General features: G+C 42.5%; 1 protein-coding gene across 2 annotated transcripts in view; it reads left to right on the top strand.

Annotated features, from left to right (window-relative positions):
* Positions 1 to 27457, top strand: part of HMG20A (high mobility group 20A) — a 97742-nt gene that overhangs the window by 8247 nt on the left and 62038 nt on the right. For both annotated transcript variants that reach the window (XM_032799780.2, XM_032799779.2), the window contains exon 2: positions 6766 to 6804. The gene's annotated coding sequence lies outside the window, so the exon portion shown is untranslated. The remainder of the gene's footprint in view (positions 1 to 6765; positions 6805 to 27457) is intronic.

Here is a 27457-nt window from a genome sequence, read left to right as displayed (position 1 = left end):
AGGTGTGACACAAAACTTCACATGCAGCTTTATTAGGAACAGGTAAAGAGGTGTTTCCAATACAGGGAGAAATGGCACATGCAGGTGGAATAATGCAGACTGGCCTATTAAGAGATTGTTTTCCAACCCACTTCTGGGCCATGGTGACTTTTACCCACAGCATTTCAGATCATGCCATCTGAAAATATAACTCTTGTCCTTTATTTAATCAAATCTTTAATGAATAGACAAAAGAAGTAAACAATACACGCTCTACACAACCATACCATAATGTCTCACTTAAATCCTCCTTCAATCTCCCTTAGTGCTGGTGAGGAAAGATAGGGTCTGTGGAATTAACAAGTTTGGATTCTGATGACTAAAGAAGGAAGCCAAATTAGAGTTGAGGATTTCTTGTAGAAAATGCCTTGCCATCGGGCTCCTGCTCATTTGAAATGATGGACCTATAGCTTGAATAATCTGCCATTCCCAACTCTGCTAATATTACATTAGAGGAGAGGCAAACCCTCAGGGTCCCCATTAATTTAGGGCTCTAGAGATGGAAATTTAGTTTCTAGACAGAGTTCAAGAGGCTGTTGGAAGTCAGTGCAAGGCAGAGTACCTGTGTTGAGTAATTCCTGTATGACTCATTGCTCAGCAGATGTGAGGCTGACTTTTGCAGTGACTGGAGATTCTGAGTGGTTCCATTCCACTCTTTTTGAAATTGGAGTCAGCTGTTCACCACTCAAATTGCAGAAGACTAGCATGATGATGGTGATTTTGAGGAAGAATCTGAAAGAGTTAGTGAGGGAAACATCTGCAGCCCTGCTTAAGATAACATGGCTACCATTTATGAGGCAGGTTTGTGTTCTTGGAGTTTTATTAGTTTCTAGTGTTGGAAGATCTAGTAACTATAGCTAAACAGATATTTTGCATCTGTGTGGGGCCAAAGGAGCACAGCTTTTCTTTTTAGCTGCAGATATACCATCAGTGGGATCCTGGTCCATGAATAGGGCTCCTAGGCACTACAGTAATACAAATGAACAATAATTATAACATGCCTCTATCACCTCAAGATTAATTTACTGTAATCCCTTCTAGTTGGGACTGCATATTATTCACAATACTGGATCAGCTAGTCCAGATGTGTTGGAAACACAGAGGTAAGTACAGACAATGTACTGAATATGCTGCCGTTTACCAACTCCTCATGGCCTCAAACATGTTGAACAAGAAGAGTGACAAAACTGATCTCAGACTATTTCACATGAAAGCTATCGTGTCAGAAGAGAAATTGCCCCAAACCACCATCTAGTAAGCAATGAACAGAGCCACTCTAACAAGCGCTGGTTAGACCTCAGGTGGAGTATTGTGTCCAGTTCTGGGCACTGCATTTCAAGAAAGATGTGGAGAAATTGGAGAGGGTCCAGAGAAGAGCAACAAGAATGATTAAAGGTCTTGCGACATGACTATGAAGAAGGCTGAAAGAATGGGTTAATTTAAGTTTGGAAAAGAGAGACTGAGAGGACATGAGCAGTTCAGGTATCTAAAAGGGTGTCATCAAGAGGGAGAAAACTTGTTCACTCTAGCCTCTAAATGATAGAAAAGACAGATGGCTTAACTGCAAGCAAGGGGATTAGGTTGGACATTAGAGAAAAGTTTTAACTTGTCAGGGTAGTTAACACGGAATCAATTGCCTTAGGGAGTGTGTGGAATCTCCATCTCTGGAGTATTTAGAGTAGGTTAGATTAAATGTCATATGAGAGCATGGTCTAGAACAGTATTTGTCCTGCCATGAGCCAGGGGACTGACTTGGTACCTCTCGGGTCCTCCCGTCCTAGAGTCTATGAAACGTTGATGTGTATCTTTGTCATGGTTATTGCCCAATCTGGACCTTAGCACCAAAGAAATTGGGTACCAGCATAAAGCCTTTAAGCTTTAATACCACTTAGTATGATAGGCTCCCAACCAGGAATTTCGGCCTGGTACACTTTGGCCCCAAACTTCCCTGGAACCCAAGACTCAGATGCCCTGAGTCTCCTGAACAAGGAAATAACCATTTCCCCCACCTCTTTCCCACCAAGAATTCCTCTCTGGGCACCTGAGAGTTGAACTGTAGCAGCCTCTGTTACATCAACAATCCAAGAAGCATGTCTCCTCATCTCCCAAGAGCACAAAACCAAGAAACAAGGAACAGAAAGATCTATCTCCTTCCCGTAGCTTCTTCCCACCCTGGCACTAGGAGAGTTAAAACAGAGAGCAGTTTTTCCCCTCCCGCCCGTTTCTTTCTGCCACCAATTCCTGGTGATAACTAGAAAAAAAAATCAACAGGCTAAAAAGCAAAACTTTTAATAAAAAAAGAACGAAGATAGAGTCAACAGTTCTGCTGGTAATCTAGATAGTACAGATACAGGGTTTCAACTTATAGAAAATGATAACAATAGAAAAGAGATAACAGCCTTATCCAAAAACATACAATTTAGTATTAGCCAAATCCACATAAGATCCACAGCCAGATCCACGATGCAAATACAGCAAACAATTTTAAAGAGACTAGCTTTGCTACTTTGTACTTACAATGGGAAACAGAAGATTAGAAGACGGAAATAGATCCTCAATAGCTGAGAGGGCACAGAAACAACAGACCCAGACCAAGAAACCCACAATTCCCTCCCTTAAGCTTTGAAAAATCCGGTTTCCTGATTGGTCCTCTTGTCAGGTGTTTGGTTCCCTTTGTTAACCCTTTACAGGTAAAAGAAACATTAACCCTTAGCTATCTGTTGATGACGCCCTTAAATAAGCAATGGTTTCAGAGGCAGTTAATATCCTATAAAATCAGCACAGACAGTTCATTGTCCTCCATTTTTAAGAGAAACTCCGTAATCAGTGTTGCTCGTTGCTCAAACCCAAGTCTAAAGCCCAAATGAGTGGGATTCAGGAAAGATGAAATCTGTAGAACCTGTCATGGGTCCTGCCACAATCCTCTCAATAAACTTTCCCAAAGCTGGAAGATGGTGTGCAGTAGACCCAATACTACTTCTCTGACCTTCACTCTCCAAGAAGTTGTTGTCTCCAACTTGCAGAGCACCCTTACCACCTTCAGAAGGGCTCAGCATTGCCTACTCCTTTTTTTGATTCTTGTGATATTTTGTGGTTGTCTTAAAGCCCCATCTCTTGGAGTCATGTGATTAAGTGAGATTGTCTTCTTTCTTTTCTTTTTTTTTAAATAAAATGTTTTCAGCCATCACGACTACCAAGAAAAAAACTGAAAATGTGAACTCCAGTCTCAAAAATTAGACGATAAATTGTGACTGGGTGTTTGATGTGGGCCACACTGAAAATGCCACATTCAGTACAGACTAAGAAATAGGACAGACAATCCCCAAAACTCTTGGTTTATTCTATAATTAGATTCACCAAGCCAGTAACAAAAGAGCTTCTGCAGTACACTACTGGTTAACCAGAAGCCAAATGCAGTCCCTTCTACAGATTGAATAATAAAAGAAATGGGGAGTTATAAATGGTTAGTAGATCATGCACATACAAATGATTGCGAAGTCCTTATATCAGGTTTGTAGCAGTGATGGAATAGCTTGCTGGTTTGTAAAGTTCCTCTGGTAACTTCCAAAAGATTGTAAGGTTCTCAGTCCATAGTTCAAGATGCTCCTTTTAGTTGTAAATCCACAGTCCAGAGAATCAGATCAGGAAAGAGTCAAATTGAAGATGTCTCAGGTGCCTTTTTATATCCTCTGTCGTGTGCATGGAAGTTTACGGTCCTGAACAAAGTCCACAGCCCCTGTTTGTGGAAAGTTAGTGGCCCAAGGTGGAGTCCAGAGTTACAGGAGCATCTCATATATCCTTACATGATTTGCTGAATCACAGGAGAGTGGCCATTGGCTCTTCAGGAAGAGCTGCCTGGACAGGGTAAGCAGTGGTGTAAGTGGAATCCATTTCTTCCCGGTATGTGGGGGGAGGCACATGACCTCCTCACATCACCCTCCACATGACTCCATCCCCAGTCTGAGGCCTCCACGCTCTCCCCATCCCCTCCCCATGATTCACCCCCACTTACAGGGGGGGGAGGGAAGAGAGACAAGGCAACTGGCAGCCCCACACTTGCAGCTTCTCTAGCATGGCTGTACCACCCAAGCGCTTCCACGCAGGATCTCCTCTGTCTGTACAGCAGTCCCACCGATGGACAGGGCTGGGGGGTGGGTCTAGGGGTGTACAGCAGCTGTGCTGGAGGAGCTATTGGCATTGGGCCACCCAGTGGTCTCATGTTCTGCTCCTTTCCCCGCTGTGGTTTCCAGGAGAGCCCTGCAGTTCAGGACTCTCCTGGGAACCACAGCAGGGAAAGGAGCAGAACACGAGCAGCTCCTCCAGTGCCTGTGATGCTCCAGCTCCCCCAGCCCTGTCCTTTAGTGGGGCTGCTGCTGTAAAGATGGAGCCAGAGGAGACACAGCTCTGTGGAAGGGCAGGGGGTGGGGCTGAGAGTTCTGCTCCTTTCCCCGCTGGGAGGGGCAACGGGGAAAGGAGCAGAATGCTGTCAGCTCCTCTGGCAGCTGTGCTGCCCCCAGCCACTTCCTCTGGTGGGGCTGCTGTCGGACGGAGGAGACCCTGTGTGGAAGGGCTGGAGGTGGTACAGCTGCGCTGGAGGAGCTTCTGGCGTGGGGCTGTCCAGCGGCCCCGCATTCTGCTGCCCCTCTTTCCGGTACGCTGTCCCAGCTATAAATATGTTGCTGATGCCTCATACCAGACCAGACTGCCCTGGTTGCACTGCTGGGGATAAGTTTCTTCAATGGCCCATTGTGAGACCTGAGGTTTCTTGATAGCACATCAACATATAGATGTCTAGCCTTGATGTAAATCTACCTGGCGGGCATCACCCATGAATGCAGCGTGTGTAAGATAAAAGTACATAGCCAATATTCATGATTTCAGATACAGTGATGATACATGTATATACATAGGATAATCATACTTCAAATTATAACCTTTCCATTGACACCTTACATGATGCACTTTGTATAAGATTTATGGAAATTGTAAAACAGTGGTAACAGTGATACACCTCTACCTCAGTATAACACTGTCCTTGGGAGCCAAAAAATCTTATCGCGTTATAGGTGAAAGCGTGTTATATTGAACTTGCTTTGATCCACCGGAGTACACAGCCTTGCCCCCACCCCACCCCCTGGAGCACTGCTTTACCGCGTTATATCCAAATTTGTGTTATATTGAGGTAGCGGTGTATAAATGGTCACCTTTCTTATACACAGCATCACAAAACCTCACAATCCCATAACAAAACAAACCTCAGAATTATTATTATTATTTTTTTAATCATGATTTCAAAGCCAATTTCATGATTTTGGTGGGGGAGGCTCACGCATGATTTTTAACTGCTTGGGGCTTGCTATATCAGAGAATGAGTCTGGATGAAACACAAGCCGTAAAGAACTAGCAATTGTCCCCTCCAGCCATTGCTCGGTTTTCATGCATGTATACAAGTTATTCTGAATCTGAGCACCTTTATCCTAAATGTAACATGAAAACTCTACTTTGTAACTGACTGGAGGCAGCATGGATCCAGCAAGCTGTCTTATGGGCTGTTCTGGAAGTGAAGAAGCATTTTTGTTATACCATGCAGCCTAAAGTTCTGACTAAAAATTCCATATGCTGTAATGCCCCAGTCTTCTTCCACCAGTGCTTTGGCAGTTTCCAATTTTGCTTTATCATTTGCAGGTCATCTCTAAACCACTGTACTGCATGTGTTACTATGTTTTTGTAAAATGATCTATAAAAAGTACTAAGCATTAATACTGAAATTTGGAAGCACTAACAGTAGCTTTTTGAATTACTATATTTTGGCTGGTGTTGGGAAGAGAAGGCCGGAAGAACTGCCTAGTTCTCTGTCTCAGCTGTGATCTCTGACCCTTCTTCATATTCTTGTAAATATTTTAAAGCCATAAATAGACTCCAGTACATACTGTTTACTGAAGATTGATGTCTTCAAACCTAAATAACATCAGGTTTAAAATTGTATTCAATAGTAGCAGATACTTGAAGCTCTGAGTTCCATGAGCTATGGAAATGAGGTTTTTTCATTTCTAATTCTCATCTCAAAATAGTCTGGAAAAATGTACTGATCTCGAAAGCATTTATAGTAGTCCCCAAATGTTACTAGCCCGGACCAGTCACAAGGACCTGCTCTTGTTTGCCAACTGGTCCAAAATTGAATACAGCTGTTCTGCATTAGAATTTCCAACCTGTTTTCATTAAACATTGAGACCTTTCTTTTCTTTTTTCTTTTTTCTTTTTTTTTATTTTAAAGTGGATTATCTTGAATCAAGAGTGATACAAAGAGGCTGTGGCTCTTGCTAACACTTTAAAACATGGAGTTTGCTTACATTAAAAAAGCTGTTTGCTTTTTTTCTCCTAAAACAAGTATATATTTTTATAAAATTCTTAAGGTGGTTAAATGTAAGCTGGGTAACTGATTTTGTGTTAATTTTACTAGCTAGAGCTACTGCAAATGTTTTTTTCCATTTTGAAAAAAAAATGTATTTTAAAAAAGTGGTTTTGAACAAACACATACGTTGAGCTAAGCTATTATTCAGTGTATATTCTAATTCCTTATTACCACTTATAAAATAGCCTAAATTCTGTTTTAAGAGTCTAGTCCAGCAAAATATTTACCAAGGGAACTATTATAAGGGAATATGTTTATCAGAGTATTTGCAAAGTATGCAGAAAATAACTGAGTACCTTTCAATTTGTTCCCAGAGCTCAGATGCCTGTACTGCTGTGAACTGGAAGAGCATTGTGAGTATTGATATGCAAATAAACACACAAAGCATTTAAAGGTTTATAATAGGGAGAGAGTGGGAGGATGGAGGAGGTTACAAATGCTTAGAAAATGCCAGAACATTTCTAAAATTCTAACTATTGCTTTTAGCTTAATGTTCTATTATATACTCTTGGAAATTAAACTGTATTTATTTTTAAAATCTAATATGTATTCATGCAGTACTAGTTTATTAGAGATGCATCTGTATTCTGAGGCCAGCAAAGTTTTCAGATAAGAGTTTATAATTGCCTGTTTCTGGAATCTTCTAAATAAGGATTTTAAAATATAGAAATCTTATTGGTCTATAGTGCACTGTATGCTTTTTCTTCAGGTTTTGCAGATGTGGATCACTGACCTACATAACCAATAAGAGATTGTGACTGATGTTGAGATAGGGTTGTAACAATAATGCCTGGAAATATAATAGTTTGTGGCTACAGTGGGAAAGGGGGGTCCTGTCATGTGCAAGGATGTTTTAGTCAAGTTAATTATCAATTTAATGAACATCTTTTAAATGTCAGAGGCTGGTTTTCATATTAATTTCAAACATTTTGGAAAACTCATTCTTTTTAAGGTGTTGTGAGGTGGTGGTAGGTTTTTTGTTCCATTTTTTTGCTAGTAGGGGGAGGGAGAGGGGGAAGAAAGTTAAAATATGAGTGGTGATGGGTAATGCGCCATCAGGATAAGATGGTGCATCACTGTTAGCCTCTTACTCTCTAGCAGCAAGCAATTTATATTCCCTAGCAGCAAGCTGTAATGCATCTGGTGAAAAGACTCTATGGCGACCGGGAGAGAGCTCTCTTCTAATTCGCAATATTTGATATAAATCAATTTGGATTTTTTTTAAAGGTACACAGAATATTTTCTGCAGTTGTCGGTTTTTGCAGGCTAGGAAAAACTTATTGTTTGCTAGAAATATACTTGGAGCTGAACAGATAGGTAAAACTCAGGGTCATTGCCCCAAAGAGATCCCATGTTACATTGACAAAATGTGACAAGTGATGATTACAAAATTTAGAAGGAATGGAAGATGAATGAAGGAGATCATATAGTATTTTATTCAGTGATGCATGCAGTAGAGAGATTCCAGATTTATTATATATTTTTTTCTGTTGGGGTCATTGCTAAGAGAGAGGAACTAAGATTTGTAAAACTTCATAAAGTATGCTTTGAGGAGGAACTCAAAGAAAGAGAAAGGGAGGCTTGGTGAAGCAGGCCAGGAGGATGATGGTACTTGTAGGTGGCTATACAGAAGACAGGCAAGAGATTAAAGAAATGCAGTTGATCTGAAATCTAGTCAGTAGTTACAGGTACTTCGCTTGCCTTTGAGGCTTTACAATCACATTTTCTTATTTGTTTTCCAAAATATTTCCCTATTACTTATATAAAAACCAACACAATAATAAACTGACTGATAAGTGCTGTCAAACAGAAAAACCCTCTAATTATTGTAATTTTAGCTGTTACTTGGATCAATACTCGCCTGAATTTTTTTTTTTTAATGCAAAAATGAAATTGGGTGGTTATCCCAACAATCTCTAACTGCCTGTTGGTCAAACTTCAGACCCGCATTTCAGAATTACCCAGTTTGTGGTTAGTGTGGCCTGGTGGTATGGTACTTGACTGGGAATCAGGAGAGTTAGGTTTTGTTTCTAGCTCTGCCACTGCTCTCCTGTGTGACCTTAGGCAAGTCACTTCACTGCTCTGTGCCTCCATTTCACTTTATACCCTGTGTTTATCTAGATAGTCCCTGCCCTACGTAGTTTGCTGTCTCTTACTTTGTTGTATATAGTGCCTAGAGCAGGGATCGGCAATGTTTGTCACGCGGCCATCCAGGGTAAGCCCCCTGGCAGGCGAGGCCGGTTTGTTTACCTGCTGCGTCCTCAGGTTTGGCCAACTGCGGCTCCCACTGGCTGCGGTTCACCACTCCAGGCCAATGGGGGCTGCAGGAAATGGAGGTCAGCACATCCCTCAGCCCACACCACTTCCAGCAGCTGCGATCGGCCAAACCTGCAGATGTGGCAAGTAAACAAACCAGTCCATTCCACCAGGGGGCTTACCTTGGCAGGCCACGGGCCAAACGTTGCCAATCCCTGGCCTGGGGCAATGGGGACCCAATCTCAGTGGGAATTCCAGGTGCTACTAATGTAATGTAAATAATACAGTGTTTCCCACTAAGTCTGAAAATGAAAATTTGCCTACTTTCTCACATTTCTTGAAAATGTTACTACTTAAGAAAATAAGTGAATTATTTGCTCTCTCTCCTCCCCTCCCCCCAGTTGTCCTTCTCCTCTCCCAGCTCCATTCACTCTATTGCCCTATGTACACACATTCATTTTATGTTCTTTGCCTAATGAAGGGCAGAACACTCCTGCTAACTGGTGGGATTTACAAGGGTAACTACATTTTAGATCATAGTTGTCCTTGGAAAAGTTACTTAAACTTCTCCATTTGTATAGTTCTGCAGGAGAAAAGATTACATTGTGGGGGTGGGAGGAAATTGCTGAGAGTTGGCTTGTATACTCTTTGTGTCACAAGTCACTTTTCTATAAGATGGCAGCTGCCAGCTGGAGTTTTCCTTTGGTATGCCAATTGTAAAATTGAAATAGTTGTTTTCAAATGCTGTTTAAATTTTTTTTTAAATGTGATAAGTGCTTCTCACTGTGTGATTAAAACACAAAACTGAGTATAATGGAAGAGATTAGAAAATGTACCAAATGCTAGAGGCTGATACAAAAGGCAAGGCAACTGTGATTTAAGGTCAATACCATAGTGAGAAGTTCAGCTCTGTTCACAGCTATCGAAGAGAAGAAGGAAGTCCTGAATTTCCTACCATGGTGCTGTCCCTAGATCTGATGTGGGGAAGGGAAGAGCTTGATTGATTGATTTAGCCTCTTGTTAGCAGGTGTTGTGGCATTACAGTCTATATGATTTGATAAAAATATGCTAATGAGTGAATATAATGTAACTGGAATATGCTTCATGCAAAAGGTCTCTTGTAAGGTATCATTACAAAGCTTGTAAACTACTGAGTGTAATCATCCTATTTGTATAAATGTACCACTCTTGTATCTGAAACTAGAAATATGAAATATGACTCTGAGGGGCTATTGTAATTATGCAAAGTGTGGGCCATGAATGGTGGTTTGGAATCTTGATGACTCTCATTAACCAGGACAACTGACTGCAGATGGTTGTGTTTTACCTGTAAGTGTTCCTGTATACTTGTGTGCTGGCAAGTGGGTAATAAAGTCTTGCGGCGACATGTGATCATGTCACCTGAACTGGAATCCATCTTTAACCTAGTGTCCCTCCATTGAGAAGGAAGGGGTGGGAACCCATAGAGGGACAAAGGATTCCCACCTTATACAAAAGATTAAATAAATGGGTGGAACAGAACAAAGCAGGAGGAGCCATCATGAAGAATCCCCTGCTACCCCCTGAGCTGGAACAAGAGCTGTACCAGGGGAAAGAATTGTGCCCAGGCCTGGAAGGTGTCCAGTCTGAGGAAAAAACTTACTGAAGCATCTCTGAGGGTGAGATTATCTGTATTCAGTTTGATTAGACATAGATTTGCACGTTTGTTTATTTATTTATTTATTTTGCTTGGTGACTTATTTTGTTCTGTCTGTTACTATTTGGAGCCACTTAAATCCTACTTTCTGTATTTAATAAAATCACTTTTTACTTATTAATTGACCCAGAGTATGTATTAATACCTGGGGGAGCAAACAGCCATGCATATCTCTCTGTCAGTGTTATAGAGGGCCATCAATTTATGAGTTTACCCTGCATAAGCTTTATACAGGGTAAAACTGATTTATTTGGGTTTAGGCCGCATTGGGAGTTGGGCATCTGAGTGTTAAAGACAGGAACACTTCTATTAGCTGCTTTCAGGTAAACCTGCAGCTTTGGGGTAAGTAATTCAGACCCTAGGTCTTTGTTGGAGCAGACAGGTGTGTCTCGCTCAGCAAGACAGGGTGCTGGGGCCCCAGGCTGGCAGGGAAGGCAGGAGTAGAAGTAGTCTTGGCACATCGGATGGCAGCTCCCAAGAGGGGTTCTGTGATCAAAGCCATCACAGGTGTCTAAACTGCAAAATATACTCTCTTCCTCTTCTCTGGCCTGCTAAAAAAAGAGAAAAAAAAAGAAAGAAAAAGAAAAAAAGTTAAGTCCCCTGCCTTTGAGCCCTCCAACAGATGGATTTAGGGAAGGGTAGTCTCTGCTAGTGTATCCCTCCCTATCCTCGCTGCTTTGTAAGAGAAGTTTTTCCCCACTAATTCATTTATTAGTAACTCCTTCTCCATGAAAAGCACCAGTGCCTGCTGCTGCAGCTGTTCATAGCCTTCCCAAATAGTGGCAAAGTGAAGCTGAGATAGTTCTTGCCAGTTTCACAACTGCCTGTTGGTTTCTGTATACTAGCTTTGAAAGTGATAATAGTCTTGTCAGCTGGGGAGTGAAAGGTACTGGGAAGGCCATGAGCAACACAAGATACCCAGGCACACTCTGTAGACTGAGAAAGACGGCACTGCGTTGTTTAACATTTGAAAAGTTATTTTCACAACCATAAAAGGTAGAAGCTTCATTGTTTAAAATAAAAGCTTAGCTTCTCTAGTGGGTAATATAGGTTCCTTTCTCATCAGTGAAAACTTTCTACTTTCTGGCAAAATGTCAAGTAGAGTTTTCAGGCCCTGAAACGAGAAACCATTTTCTTTTGAAGGGACACCATCAACTGGAAGTCTAGTCAGTTTAAAAAATTAAATTGGTTAAAGGGATTTCAGATGCTATACCTTCCATCTGCCAATGTTTTTGATTTTACATTTTCTATTTTTTAAAGGTTTTAATCTCCCTTGTTTCTATGTGAATGAGAAAACGACCCGAGTAATACAAGAAAAACAGACAAACTGACTATACATAAAGTGCTGTCAAATATACAAATATATATACAAATCTTCTTAACTTCTTTCAGTTACAGTAAATTAGAATTTAGTTGTGACAGTAGATAAGCACACCTTCAGAGAGACGTGATTTTTTTTTTTAAGATGACTGCCATTTTAAACTATCTTATAATTTCTCACATTAGAGTTAAGACTACTGCCTCCTTTGCATCCTGGCTGATAAATCTAAGATCTTATTCTGCTGCTGTTGTACCACCTTTGCATAATTCCAGTTAATCAGAACTAAGTACACTGAGAAGGATTGGGAATATAACATCTGTTCTGATACCTCAGTACAGCACAAGGAAGAGATTTAAGGATGAAATGAAAGCCTTAAATTGAAATTTCCTGGTTTTTTTTGTAGGTGATTTATACCATTCTACTATATAATATTGTTACGCTTCTTACACACCCTTTTATATTTTCTCAGTTTTCTTTGACTTCTTCGGAATTTCAAGATGTTGCTGGCAATTTAATGTGGAAGGGAAGGATAAACAGCTGCAAATCTTAAACAGATTGTCTGAGCTTACTCACGTTAAACTCTTGTTTTTACAGTACAAAAATAGTGGCTTGATTTATGAAAATGGAGTTAATTCAGTATAGCAGCCCAGGAGGTTAAATCTAGATTTCTGAAATCCTTAACCACTTTGTACTCTTTTCCATCAACCAAAAAGGAGAAACCTACAAAGTGAATGTTCTGATAGGCAGTCTGGTCTTGGTTAGTAATGCTTTCCTGAGGTGGGCCACTGCCAGCAGAACTAGTTAGGCTCTCCAGGTTTGTCAAGGTTCCTCCCTAACTCTGAACTTTAGGGTACAGATGTGGGGACCTGCATAAATACATCTAAGCTTAACTACCAGCTTAGATCTGGTTTCGCTGCCACCATCAAGATTCCTAAGTCTGGAACACCCCCTTTCCTTCCAAAACCTTCCCCTCCCTGGGTAGCCTTGAGAGGTTTTTTCACCAAGTTCCTGGTGAACACCGATCCAACCTCTTGGATCTTAACACAAGGAGAATTTTAACCATCCTCCCTCCTTTCCCCCACCAGTCCTGGTGAGTCCAGATCCAAAACCCTTGGATCTTAAAACAAGGAAAAATCAATCAGGTTCTTAAAAAGAAAGCTTTTAACTAAAGAAAGAAGGGTAAAAATCATCTCTGTAAAATCAGGATGGAAAATACTTTACGGGGTAATCAGATTCATATAGCCCAGAGGACCCCCTCTAGCCTTAGGTTCAAAGTTACAGCAAACAGAGGTAAAATCCTCTCAGCAAAAAGGAACATTTGCAAGTTGAGAATACAAAAATAAGACTAACATGCCTTGCCTGGCTGTTACTTACAAGTTTGAAATATGAGAGACTGATTCAGAAAGATTTGGAGAGCCTGGAGTAATGTCTGTCCCTCTTAGTCCCAAGAGCCAACGAACCCCCAAAACAAAGAGCACAAACAAAAGACTTCCCCCCCACCAAGATTTGAAAGTATCTTGTCCCCTGATTGATCCTTTGGGTCAGGTGTCAACCAGGTTTCCTGAGCTTCTTAACCCTTTACAGGTAAAAGGATTTTGGTGTCTTTGGCCAGGAGGGATTTTATAGTATTGTACACAGGAGGGCTGTTCCCTTCCCTTTATAGTTATGACAAGATTCTACTTCATTTCTGGCGCAACTAGGGAAGTGTTTTAGAGTAGCAGCCATGTTAGTCTGTCACTAGGGAAGTGTTTTTATACAGGAGCAGATGTGTGATCTTCATCAGGTGGTCTTGGTAAGGCTCTGACTGAAAAACAGAGGTTAAAACAAGTGTCAGAACAAGGTGATGTGGTTTGAGAGATACGTGGGAACTAAAGTAGGGTGGAAGAAATATTGAGGGCACAGAAATAAAGAAGTGTTACTATTAATTGCATTGGTAGCTCAAAGAGTTAGAAACAGAATAATTGCCCATTTTGATAGTAGTAGGGAGGACCAGTAAAAATAAAATAAATAGGAATGTCAAGAAATTAAAACAATAATTGTGATTAATCGCATGATTAATCGCACTGCTAAACAATAATAGAATACCATTTATTTAAATATTTTTGGCTGTCTTCTACATGTTAAAAATATATTGGTTACAATTACAGTACAGGTTTTAGAGTAGCAGCCGTGTTAGTTTGTATCTGCAAAAAGAACAGGAGTACTTGTGGCACCTTAGAGACTAACAAATTTATTTGAGCATAAGCTTTGGTGGGCTACAGCCCACTTCGCTCAAATAAATTTGTTAGTCTCTAAGGTGCCACAAGTACTCCTGTTCTAATTACAGTACAGAATACAAAATGTACAATGCTCACTTTATATTTATTTTTATTAATAAATATTTGCACTGTAAAAAACAAAATAAATAGTGTCTTTCAATTCACCTAATATAAGTACTGTAGTGCAATCTCTTTATCATGAAAGTTAAACTTAAAAATGTAGAATTGCATCCAAAAAAAAAACCTGCATTCAAAAATAAAAGCATGTAAAACTTCAGAGCCTACAAGTCCACTCAGTCCTACTTCTTCTTCAGCCAATCGCTCAAACAAACAAGTTTGTTTACAGTTATGCAGTAACGGATCAGCCACTGGGCCAACAGGGCCCGTGCCCTGGAAAAATGGGTGCCGCCCCAACCTGCTCCACCTGCCCACCCAGCACTCCTGCACCCCTCGGAAGCCCCTCCTCCCCAACAGGAGCGCTGGGCGTGCAGGAGAAGCCCTTCCACCCCAACCCCATTCCCTGCCAGGAGAGCCAGGGAGAGGGGCAGGGTGGACTGCAAAAGGAAAAGGTGGGAGGGGCCTCCACTTTCTCTGGCCTAGAGCCCCACAAAATCATCATCTGCCTCTGCAGTTATGTAACAACAACAAAAAATCTACATTTGTAAGTTCCACTTTCAAAATAAAGAGATTGCACTACAGTATTTGTATGAGGTGACTTGAAAAATGCTTTTTCTTTTATTATTTTTACAGTGTAAAATTTATAATAAAAATAATATAAAGTGAGCACTGTACACTTTGTATTCTGTGTTGTAATTGAAATCAATATATTTGAAAATGTAGAAAAAACATCCAAAATGTTTAATAAATTTCAATTGGTATTCTATTGTTTAACAGTGTGATTAAGACTGCAATTAATCACGATTAATTTTTTATCTCAATTAAATTTTTGAGTTAATCGCGTGAGTTAACTTCAGTTAATCGACAGCTCTACAAATAAATCCTCTGCAACACAGAAAAGTGTTTGGAATTTAAATAATAGATTAAGTTCTTTATTTTTCTTGCTTTGAGTTCTTCAGAAATTTGATAATGACCCTGCTGAGGATATATTCAAATAATAGTCTCTCCCTTTCCTATTTGAACAGATGCCTAAGTAGCCAGTGTGCTTGCTCTCTTTGGAGATCGAGGTGGTCATAATTTAAAAGCCAATATTTTTCCAAGGCATTGGCTCAGGAGAATTTATATTTGGCATGAGGTTATGGGTGAGGGATACTATATATGTCTGGGTGCAAAATTTAGGTAGAGGAGTCACAAAAAATTCTGTACAGCTTTTTAATACTGTTCTCTCCCTCAGCTCACCCACAGCCAAACACACCCACCCACTACCTATCATCTTGTGTAAGCACCAACTGCTGCAATTATCCTGCAGTAGACGGGAGATTGCTGAACGGAGACTAGCTATGTGAATGATTTGATTTAACCAAGCAAGGGTATTTTTAAAGAATGTTTTATCATGAGAAAAAAATTTTTCATTTTAAATGTGGACTGAACTCACCAATTTTATTTTTAAAAGAGGGAGACCATGCTACCACAGAGTATCAGAATGCAGTGCACATTTTTTTTTTCCGGTTAAATATGGATGACCCTTTCCAAAGGCCAGGAAACTGTTCCAGGGTGGGAGTCTGCTGTGGTGGGAGCCAATAAAGACTTGGAAAACCAAGCCTCTTTTCCTGAGGTGAAACTTGACCTTCTGATGAGTCTATAAACTAATTACTTATTGCTGGTAAAATTCTTTTAATAAAAAATGAATCCTTACTATTTTTAAAACTTGATGTTGACTCCAACTGCATTGAAGTTGTAACAATTGCTTTTTTGCTTGTTTGGAAATCTTGGGAAGTCTAGAAGGGAAAAACAGATCCCTAGGCAAATATTCTACAGCCAAGAAACCTTGGAGAACAAAGGAAAAAAAAAGAAGAGATGTGTGCTGATGGCTTTTCCCTATATGCCAGGTTTATCTACATACCTTTGCCTACACCTACAGTTTCCCTCAAGACAGCGGACTCCCCCTTATTAGACCGTTATGGCTGAAATGTATTTTCTAAAAAAATTTTCTAGACAGAGTTCTCCTATTCCCAATCTCTAGCAGAAGTTTCTGTAAAGCACAATGTTAGTAGTTTTTTGTTAAGGGTCTTACTATTTCAGGTCCAGCTTCTTCCTGCCGTAATTGATTTAAGAATGGTGTAGTGTCTCTTCCACTAGGTCATCATCACTATTTCAGTCCCATGCACTTGAAACAGGGTAGTGATCAAAAGTTTGTTACAAAGCCCTGGCTGTTAGGTGATATGTATGAAATGAGTTGGTGACCTCACTATAGCACTTCATCAGGTGTTCACATCAAAAGGATGAAGGATAGTTTTGTGTTTAAAGCCCGTGATTATATATTAAGACATTTGTTTTCCATTCCCAACTCTGCCACAAACTTCCTGTGTGATCATAGAGAAGTCACTTTGCACCTCTGCCTTTTTACACATGTGGAGGAAAATAAGCATAATACTTAGGTCTGGTCTACACTACAAGTTTAGGTCGAATTTAGCAGTGTTAAATCAAATTAGCCCTGCACCCGGCCACACAACTAAGCTGTTTTTGTCAATATAAAGGGCTCTTAAAATCAATTTATGTAATCCTCCCCAGTGAGGGGAGTAGCGCTGAAATTGACGTTGCCGGTTCAAATTAGGGTTAGTGTGGACGCAATTCGACTGTATTGGCCTCCAGGAGCTATCCCACAGTGCACCATTGTGACCGCTCTGGACAGCAATCTGAGCTCAGATGCACTGGCCAGATAGACAGGAAAAGCCCTGCGAACTTTTGAATTTCATTTCCTGTTTGCCCAGTATGGAGAGCTGATCAGCACAGGTGACCATGCAGTTCCAGAATCGAAAAAGAGCTCCAGCCTCGACCGTACGGGAGGTACTGGATCTGTTCGCTGTATGGGGAGATGAATCTGTGCTATCAGAACTCCGTTCCCGAAGATGGAATGCCAAAACATTTGAAAAAAATCTCCAAGGCCATGATGGACAGAGGCCACAACAGGAACTCAACACAGTGCCACTTGAAACTTAAGCAAGCGTACCAGAAAGCCAAAGATTTAAACAAACGCTCCGGGACAGAGCCGCAGACGTGCTGCTTCTACGCTGAACTGCTTGCAGTTCTAGGGGGGGCCGCCACCACTACCCCACCCCTGTTCATGGACTCCAATCATAGGGTAGTCTCAGTCACCATATCTGAGGATTTTGTGGACGGGGAGGATGAGGAGGAGGAGGACGATGACGAGGTTGAGGAGAGCATACAGCATACTGTTCTCCCCGACAGCCAGGATCTTTTTCTCACCCTGACTGAAATACCCTCCCAAGGCAGTATCCTGGACCATGAAGCCGTAGAAAGGACCTCTGGTGAGTGTACCTTTGTAAATATAAAACACGGTTTAAAGGCAAATGTTTTTTAATGATTGATTTGCCCTGAGGACTTGGGATGCATTCATGGCCGCGACAGCTACTGGAAAAGTCTGTTAATGTGTCTCGGGATAGAATGGAAATCCTCCAGGGACATCTCCATGAAGCTCTCCTGGAGGTACTCTAAAAGCCTTTGCAGAAGTTTTCTGGGGAGAGCAGCCTTATTCTGTCCTTCGTGGCAGGACACTTTACCATGCCATGCTAGTAGCAAGTAATCTGATATTGCATGACAAAGCCTGGCAGCGTATGGTCCCGGTGTTTGCTGGCATTCAAGCAACATCCATTCTTTATCTCCTCAGGAGAGTGATATCGTTCATGGTGACCTGGTTGAAATATGGGAATTTAATTAAGGGGACATTCATAGGTGGCCGTTCCTACTGAGCTGTTTGCCTGTGCCTGAAAAGAAATCCTCGCCGCAGTTAGCCGGGCGGGGTGGCAATTGGCGCTGAGCTGTTCGCATTTGGCTAGCAGGGATCTTCCCTGATACCAGCCACGTGGTTGGGGAAGGGTTAAAGCGATCATCGCAGAGAAAAGGATTAGGGGGGGAGCAGTTTGATTTCTGCTGCTGCACGTTAACACAAAAAGCTCAGCCCTAAATGGAAAACTCAACGGGCTTTGCTTGGTATGGGAAAGGACGCTGCTGCTGTTTATGAAGGTTGCAGAAGCCGAAAGACTATATGGCTTACCATGGCCACCTGCAAGCTGAATTCTCTTGCCCGGCGTGTTTGATCTCTAACACCAAAACCACAGGCACTCAATGTAAGATGCAAAAAATGACCTTGTACTGAAATCACATGTGCTATGTAATGTGAATAGTGTTGTTCACCGTGAAAGAGTATACCCATTGTTCTGTAAAATGTATCTTTTTAAATACTTCTCTCCCTTTTTTTCCTCCCGCAGCTGCAAATGTTTCAAGCCTCCCTCCTCCATCCCAAAGGCTATCTCAGATAAGGCGACAAAAAAACCACAAGTGCAATGAAATGTTCTCTGAGCTCATGCAGGCGTCCCACAATGAAAGAGCTCATCAGAAAGTGTGGCGGGACACAATAGCACAGGACAGGAAAGCGGGCGGTGAACATGAGGAAAGATGGCAGTAGGTAGGTTAGAGGATGCACGAAGCAACGTTGGGGCTACTGCAGGAACAAATGGACATGATCCGGCATCTGATGGAGGTTCAGGAATGTCAGCTAGAGACACTGCCGCTGCAACCCCTGTTTAACCGCCCTGCCTCCTCCCCAAGTTTCATAGCCGCCTCCTCAACCAGACGCCCAAGAACGCAGGGAGGGAGGCTCCGGGCACCCAACCACTCCACCCCACTGGACAGAAGGCTGTCATTGAATCAAGTATTGAAGTGGCCTTTTCCTTCCCTCCTCCCGCACCTCATCCCACCCAGGCTACCTTGTGAGTTATCTCCCTATTTTTATAATTAATTAATAAAGAATACATGGTTTTTAAATGATAGCGACTTATTTCCAAGCTGTGATCGAAAGGGGGAGGGCGGTTGGCTTACAGGGAATTAGAGTCAACCAAGAAGGTGGGTTTTCATCAAGGAAAAACAAATAGAACTGTCACACGGTATCCTGGCCAGTCATGAAACTGGTTTTCAAAGCTTCACTGATGCGCAGTGCACCCTGCTGTGCTCTTCTAATCAGGGCCGGCTCCAGGTTTTTTGCCGCCCCAAGCAGCCAAAAAAAAGAAGCCACGATCGCTATCTGCGGCACTACCGCCGTCACTTCCTTCTTCGGCGACTGGTCCTTCACTCCAAGAGGGAGTGAGGGACCCACCGCCAAATTGCCGCCAAAGAGCCCCTTCCCCGTGGCCGCCCCAAGCACCTGCTTGCTGAGCTGGTGCCTGGAGCCATCTCTGCTTCTAATCACTCTGATGTCTGGCTCCATGTGATCAGCGGCCAGACGATTTGCCTCAACCTCCCACCCTACCATAAACAGCTCCCCCTTACTCTCGCAGAGATTGTGGAGCACACAGCAAGCAGCAATAATAATGGGAATATTGGTTTCACTGAGGTCTAACTAAGTCAGTAAACTGCACCAGCGACCCTTTAAACGTCCAAATGCACACTCTACCACCATTCTGCACTTGCTCACCCTATAGATGAACAGCTCCTTACAACTGTCCAGGGTGCCTATGTACAGCTTCATGAGCCAGGGCATTAAGGGGTAGGCTGGGTCCCCAAGGATAACTATATAGGCATTTCAACATCCCCAACAGTTATTTTCTGGTCTGGGAAGTAAATTCCTTCCTGCAGCGATTTAAACAGACCAGAGTTCCTGAAGACACAAGCATCATGAACCTTTCCCAGCCATCCCACGTTGATGTTGGTGAAACGTCCCTTGTGATCCACCAGTGCATGCAGCACAATTGAAAAGTACCCCTTGCGGTTTATGTACTGGCTGCCTTGGTGGTCCAGTCCCAAGATAGGGATGTGGGTTCCATCTATCGCCCCATCACAGTTAGGGGATCCCATTGCAGCAAAACCATCCACTATGACCTGCACATTTCCCAGAGTCACTACCTTTGACAGCAGCAGCTCAGTGATTGCATTGGCTACTTGCATGACAGCAATCCCTACAGTAGATTTGGCCACTCCAAATTGATTCCCAGCTGACTGGTAGTTCTCTGGCATTGCAAGCTTCCAGAGGGCTATCGCCACTCGCTTGTGAACTGTGAGGGCTGCTCTCATCTTGGTATTCTTGCGGTTCAGGGCAGGGGAAAGCAAGTCCCATGAAAGTGCCCTTATGCATGCGAAAGTTTCGCAGCCACTGGGAATCATCCCAGACCCACAACATTATGTGATTCCCACCAGTCTGTGCTTGTTTCCCGGGCCCAGAATCGACATTCCATGGCACAAACCTGCCCCATTAACACCATGATGTCCATGTTGCTGGGGCCCATGCTTCGAGAGAAGTCTGTGTCCATGTTCTCATCACTCTCGTCACCGCGCTGCCGTCACCTCCTCGCCTTTTTTTCAGCTTCTGGTTCTGTATAAACTGCACGATAATGCGCGAGGTGTTCACAATGCTCATAACTGTTGCGGTGAGCTGAACAGGCTCTGTGCTTGCTGTGCTATGGCATCTGCATGGAGAAAAAAGGTGCAAAACGTTTGTCTGCAGTTGCTCTCACAGAGGGAGGGGCGTCTGACGACTGTAGCTATCCTACAGTTCCCGCAGTCTCCACCAACCATTTGAATTCTGGGTTGAGCTCCCAATGGCTGATTGGATCAAAAACATAGTCGTGGGTGGTTTTGGGTACATGTCATCAGCCAGCCTGCCCCCCCACCCCACCCCCCGCCCTGTGAAAGCAATGGGAAAAAATTTTCTCACCTTTTTTCCACTGTCATTGTATGTCTACTGGATGCTGCTGGCAGATGAGGTACTGCAGCACTACACAGCAGCATCCCCTTGCCTTGCCTTGCGGACGACAGATGGTGCAGTATGACTGGTAGCCATCATCGTCATCCCGTGGGTGCTCCTGGCTGGCCTCAGTGAGGTCGGTTGGGGGCGCCTGGACAAAAATGGGAATGACTTCAGGTCATTTTCTCTTTAAGTTTTGGGTAATGGAGATTCAGTCCTGCCTAGAACATCATGCCAGCTGGAGGCTTCTGCCTCAGGCTGCTCTCTCAGTCGGCAGCACTGCGCAGTCGCACCTACCCCAGCCTACCCCTTGCTCCCATGGCTCATGAACCCTGGACAGTAGTATAGAGCAGTCCAACTATAGGCTAAGTGAGTGCAGAATGGTGGTTCACTCTGCTTCCCTGTAAGCCAACTGCCCTCCCCTCCCCCCTTTGATCTCTGCTTGCAGAGGCAATAAAGTCAGTGTTTCTTATTCATCCATTCTTTATTACTTCATCACACAAATGGGGGGCTAACTGCCAAGGTAGCCCAGGGGGGTGAGGGAGGAGGGAAGCAACAGGTGGGGTTGTTGTAGGGGCACCCCCTAGAATGGCATGCAGCTCATCATTTCTGCGGGATGTCTTGGGCTCTGACCTAGAGCAGCCGTTTGCATCCGTGGTTCTTTAGCAGGCTTGCCTGATATTCTAGGCAGGACTGAATCTCCATTAGACAAAACTTAAAGAGAGAATGACCTGGGGAGTCATTCCCATTTTTGTCTAGGCGCTTCTGACTGACCTCACCGAGGCCGGCCAGGAGCACCCATGACAGCAGCAGCCGGTACAGTATGACTGGTAACCGTCTTTGCCAATTTGCAAAGGCAGGGGGCTGCTGCTGTGTAGCACTGCAGTACCGCATCTGTCAGCAGCACCCAGGAGACGTACGGTAACAGTCAGCTGAGCAGGCTGCATGCTTGCCGTGGTATGTCGTCTGCACGGGTAACCCAGGAAAAAAAGTGAGAAACGATTTTTTTCCATTGCTTTCACGGGGGGTGGGGGAGCCTGACAACATGTACCCATAACCACCTGCGACAATATTTTTGCCCCATCGTGGGCATTGGGCATTGGGAGCACAACCCAGAATTCCAGTAGGGGGCGGAGACTGCGGGAACTGTGGGATAGCTACCACACTGCAATGCTCCAAAAGTCGATGCTAGCCTCGGTACTGTGGATGCACATTGCCAACTTAATGCGTTTAGTGGGGACACACACAAACAGCAGTATCAAACTGATTTCTAAAAAATCGACTTCTGTTAAATCAAACTAATTGCATAGTGCAGACATACCTTTACTTACAGCTGTTTAAAACAAAGGCTTAATACATTGTGTAGGCTTGAGATTACACTTTTGTAGTACTCTCTATTTGACAAAATATTAAAATTTTTACTAATTCATAGGCCAAAGTGTTCAAACCTGAGTGCCTAAAGTTAGGCTCCTAAATACATATTTAACACGAAATATAAGTGGCCTAATTTTCAGAGGCACTAATCGCACAGAAGTCCATGACAGCTTCAGGTGCTCAGTACTTTTCAAAATCAGATCACTTACATTTAGATGCTAAATGTGGATTTAGGAGCCTAACTTTAGGCACTCAGGTTCGAATATTTTGTCAAAAACTTCATCTGCGAGACCAAAGATGGAATAGACATGGAGACAGAGCTATCCTTTTAAAGCTGGAAAGGCTCTCTCTAAAGCAGAGGTGGGCAAACTTTTTGGCCCGAGGGCCACATATGGGAATGGAAATTGTATGGTGGGCCATGAATGCTCACAAAATTGGGGTTGGGGTACGAGAGGGGGTGAGGGCTCTGATTGGGGATGTGGGCTCTGGGGTAGAGCTGGGGATGAGGAATTTGGGGTGTAGGAGGGTGCTCTGGGCTGGGACCGAGGGGTTTGGAGGGCAGGAGGAGGATTAGGGCTGGGGCTGGGGATTGGGGAGAGGCTCAGGGGTGCAGGCTCCGAGCACAGCTGTCATTGGCGCACCGGAGGGGGCCACTGGAGCGCATCGGAGCTGGAGGGGGCACATGCCGCTGCTTCAAGAGCCACATGGAGCAGCCCCCAACCCTGCTCCCCAGCTGCAGCACTGGAACAGGACAAGCCCCAGACCCTGCTCCCCAGCGGGAGCTCGAGGGCCAGCTTAAAATGGCCCGTGGGCCATAGTTTGCCCACCTCTGCTCTAAAAGCTTGTCTACACTTGATACACTACAGTGGCACAGCTGCAATATTTGAATGTAGACACTACGTACTCCAACAGGAGGAGTTTTCCCTGCCATGTAGGTAATTCACTTCCCTAAGAGGTGGTAGATAGGTCATGGAATAATTTTTCCTTTGACCTAGCGCTGTCTACACCAAGGGTTAGATCAGTTTAACTACTTAAATCTACTTCTCTACCATGATTACTGGCTCTATGCAATATTGCTCTGCCTGGTGTTCACAAAGAGGAAAGCAAAGCAAACTTGTGATGAAATTGCAATATGCCATATCTACCATTAAAAAAAGGCTTGTTTAATCCACCACATGGTCATCTGCCCTCACGACACCCGTTGTGGATAAGTTTACCAGGTGAGGGATTTACTGTAGCTGACATGTGGCGAGCTTTATGCTTCATGGAGAAAGTCACAAATAATGATCTTTTCTCGGATCTCACTCAGAGTCAACCTGGGTTTGATTTACCATGAAGCCAGTGGAGCCTTCTGAACAGGTTTCTTACTGGACATGGAATTTGCTGCAGCAGAATTTCGGAGGCATTTTAGACACAGGGCACTATATCAGTTTGGGTAGCCACAAACTATGACACACATTGTTGAAGACTGAAAAATGACTCAACTTCCTGGAGGTCTTCGTGCCTTGAATGTTGTCGATAACACTATACGCCAAATAAATAAACTACATCGCTTAGGGATGTGGATTTCTCACACCCTCAAGTGACCTAGCTGGGTTGACCTAACTTTTTAGCATAGACCAGGCCTAAGACATTGAGAGACATTGTTGGACCAGCATAGTTTATACTACTTCTGCTTGTTCAGTGCCTGTTCTGCAGCTACTAAGAACATAAGAATGGCCATACTCGGTCAGCCAAAGGTCCATCCAGCCCAGCATCCTGTCTGCTGACAGTGGCCAATGCCAGGTGCCCCAGAGGGAGTGAACCTAACAGATAATGATCAAATTATCTCTCTCCTGCCATCCATCTCCACCCTCTGACAAACAGAGGCTAAGGACACCATTCCTTACCCATCTTGGCTAATAGCCATTAATGGACTTAACCTCCATGATTTTATCTAAATTACTTTAATCTCCTGAACTATCAATCTGCTACACATCACAAGCACTATATTTGCTTAAAGGTGGCAGAGAGAGAAATCATCAGGTTGGGTGCCATTATATACCTAATTTTTGCACAGTTGCATATACACCTCTACCTCGATATAACGCTGTCCTTGGGAGCCAAAAATCTTACCGTGTTATAGGTGAAACCATGTTATATTGAATTTGCTTTGATCCACCGGAGTGCGCAGCCCTGTCCCCCCAGAGCACTGCTTTACGGCGTTATATCCAAATGTGTGTTATATTGGGTGGCGTTATATCGAGGTAGCGGTGTAATTTCCTATGTACATGTGTAATCTGTATATGCAGATAGGATAAATACATATGTACATAGGAAATAGGTATTTCTGTACAGTCACCTTGCACTTGTACTGTGATTATTGCATGCCTAACCTCTCTCAAAATCTGTCTGTCTTAATATAGACTCAAGCACTCTCAGTAGTTTTCACTGTGTTAGACTAGTACAAGAGCAACAGCAGACACAAGAAAAAATGTATGTGGAAACTGGCAATGCCCATTTCTTAAAGATGAATAGTTTCTGACATCTAATAGAATGAGTAGCTTACTTAGTGTGAGAATCTTACTCTTCCCACATTTCATTTCCTCTAACCTTTTGCCCTGATACCCATACCAGTGCATTAAAATATCTAGTTCCAAGCTGTCTTGGCTGCTTTTTATGGTCAGAGGAGATGTTTTTATGTTGGGTCATGAAGCCAGTGGTGAATCACCCTTTGCATAGTCAGTTCTTTTTCACATCCTAGTCTCTGGTTTCTCATCCGAAGTATTCATCCCTCTTTGGTAAAATGATCACTAATGACTCATTTTGATGGGTATGTCTATGAGAAATCCCCTTTTGCCTTCTCCAGCTATCACCATTAAGAGTTTCCATTCATAGAATCTAAGTGAGTTGGGAGCTTACTCCTGCCACAGAAGTTTTTGTGGAAATCAGAGTGTGACGATGCTACCTGTGGGAGCCAGCTGAGGTCACTCAATCAGGGTGAACTGCAAACAGAACAGGGCAAACAAACCCCAAACACTGGTGGATATTCCAATACTTAGATTTACCAAGCCAGTACAAAACAGCTTCTGTAGTACCTCACTGGTTACCCAGAAGTCCAAATAATGCAGTTCCCTTAAAGTACCCAGCCTCAGGCCTCTATCCAGACACACATGTCAGATATGATGATGATTACTGAAAATCTTGTCTCATCATATAAACGAAAAGGTTCTTCCAATCCCAAAGGATCAGCCACACGCTCAGGTTCAATTATAACGTAGATCTTACCCAAAATACACGCTTATAGTTTATTAACTAAGCTAAAATTTATTTAAAAAGAAAAGAGAGAGTGTTGGTTAAAAGATCGATATACATACAGACTTGAATTCAATTCTTGAGGTCCAGATACACAGCAGAGATGAGCCTGTAGTTGCCAAAAGTCCTTTTAGAAATAGTCCATAGGTTATAGTCCAGTGTCCATATTCAGGGTGATTCCAGTCAGTAACTGGGGATCTCAATCCTTGCAGCTTAAGGTTTCCCCCTCTTGAAACCCAAAGCAGATCGGAGATGAAGAAGGATTGTGTCCCAAGGTTTTTATACGTTTCCTGCAGCCTTTTGGCCTGAGAAAACAATAGGCTTAACTTTCCTTCTTCTAAACATCATGGCAATTAGCACATTAAACAGTTCAGATACAGGTTACCACAACCTTCAAAGAGACACATAGACAATAATACTATTTCACTCAAGTGTCTTCCTAAATACTAATACTCCTTTTTTGATCTTTGAATCAAAGCTATAGCATTAGACAAGACTTGTTTGCTTATATTACAAGACCTGAGCAAACATCTATCTTTTTACCTCTAACACTACAGACTTGCATTTCAAAGTTTTATTCATTTACATATCTTCCTAACCAGTCTCTAAAGTTCGTCCATGGGTCAGGTCAGTCTGTAAGTTAATTAACTCTTTCTGGCCCTGTCACCTTTCAATGAAATATTATATTACACTCATAACGTCACACAGAGTATAGCTTTATGAGGGGAAAAGACCTACAAATTATTATTTTAAAAGCACTTTAAACTTCTCAGTCTGGGCAGATGTATGTCTTTTTAAATTATTTTCTCTTCAAATGTATAACTCATTACTTCATTAACCAGTCAGGATTCCCCAACTTTCTGAATTGCTCTTATTTGTTCATAATACTTACATAGCATTTCAAGTCCCCAAAGCACTTTGCAAACATTGAATTAATCCTTGCTACACTTGTATGGTGCTACTATGTTTAGAACTGTGCAAACAGCATGAAAAAAACTTTCGAGATTGTTCATTTACATTTTTTAATGAATTGCTGTGCTCATGGCCCTTTTGTGTTTGCATTCCACAAGCACTGAAACGACTTTTACTGGCATGAATGCTCACGGAAACTGAATCTAAATTTGACTAAAAATGGCTGCGCATCTATTCAGCTGGGGAACTAACAATATCAGGTGACTTCTCTGATCACTCAAAATTAATCATAGTTTACAAAGATCTGTTTGCAATCAAGATGTTTGTGTGTTTATTTTTGTAAAAAGCAAAATGAGGATCCTTTGTACTCAGAAAAGAATCTGGATGGTTGCAGGAGAATATTTAAGAACTTTCTTTTGTATTATAATATACAATTAAAAAATATTAAAAAAGAGAAGGTCACATATTAGAAGAGGAGTCAAATTTGGAAAGTAAGGGAGAAATGCCTAAGAAATGAGAAGTCAAGTTAATAAAAGAATAACTTCAGCAAGTGATTTGGGCAACAGCACTGATATATTTAATTTTAGATTTCATTCCACTAGAGGAGCAGAAAACCTGGATTATTTTTCCCCTCTGACTCTACCACTGGCTTGTTGTGTGACCTTGGGCAAATGATTTACCTCCCCTTCCTCTGTTTCCTGCAGTGATAATACTGCCCTCCCTCTCCCATCTCATATGGATATTTTAGGGCTTAATTAATGTTTGTAAAACAATTTAGTATCTTGGATGAAAGGTTCAATAGTAATGTAAAGTATTATTTGGGGTTTTGTTTAATGGAATATCCAAGTCCTGGTGATTCTTGAAACATCTTAACTATTTGGTGAAGGACAAGCACGATATTCTTTTATTCTCCAGTAATGTGTACCATCTGAATTCTTGACCATGCATGGAAGCCTGAAATTCACAGCTTTATGCAGAAAGTTTCCGCTTGGCAGGTTAATCCAGGTCTCTGGTAGAAAAG

Source organism: Chelonoidis abingdonii, chromosome 9 (assembly GCF_003597395.2).
Source record: "Chelonoidis abingdonii isolate Lonesome George chromosome 9, CheloAbing_2.0, whole genome shotgun sequence".
NCBI lineage: Eukaryota > Metazoa > Chordata > Testudines > Testudinidae > Chelonoidis > Chelonoidis abingdonii.
The sequence above is the reverse complement of the archived record's forward strand: the minus strand, read 5'-3'. Positions and strand labels throughout refer to the sequence as shown.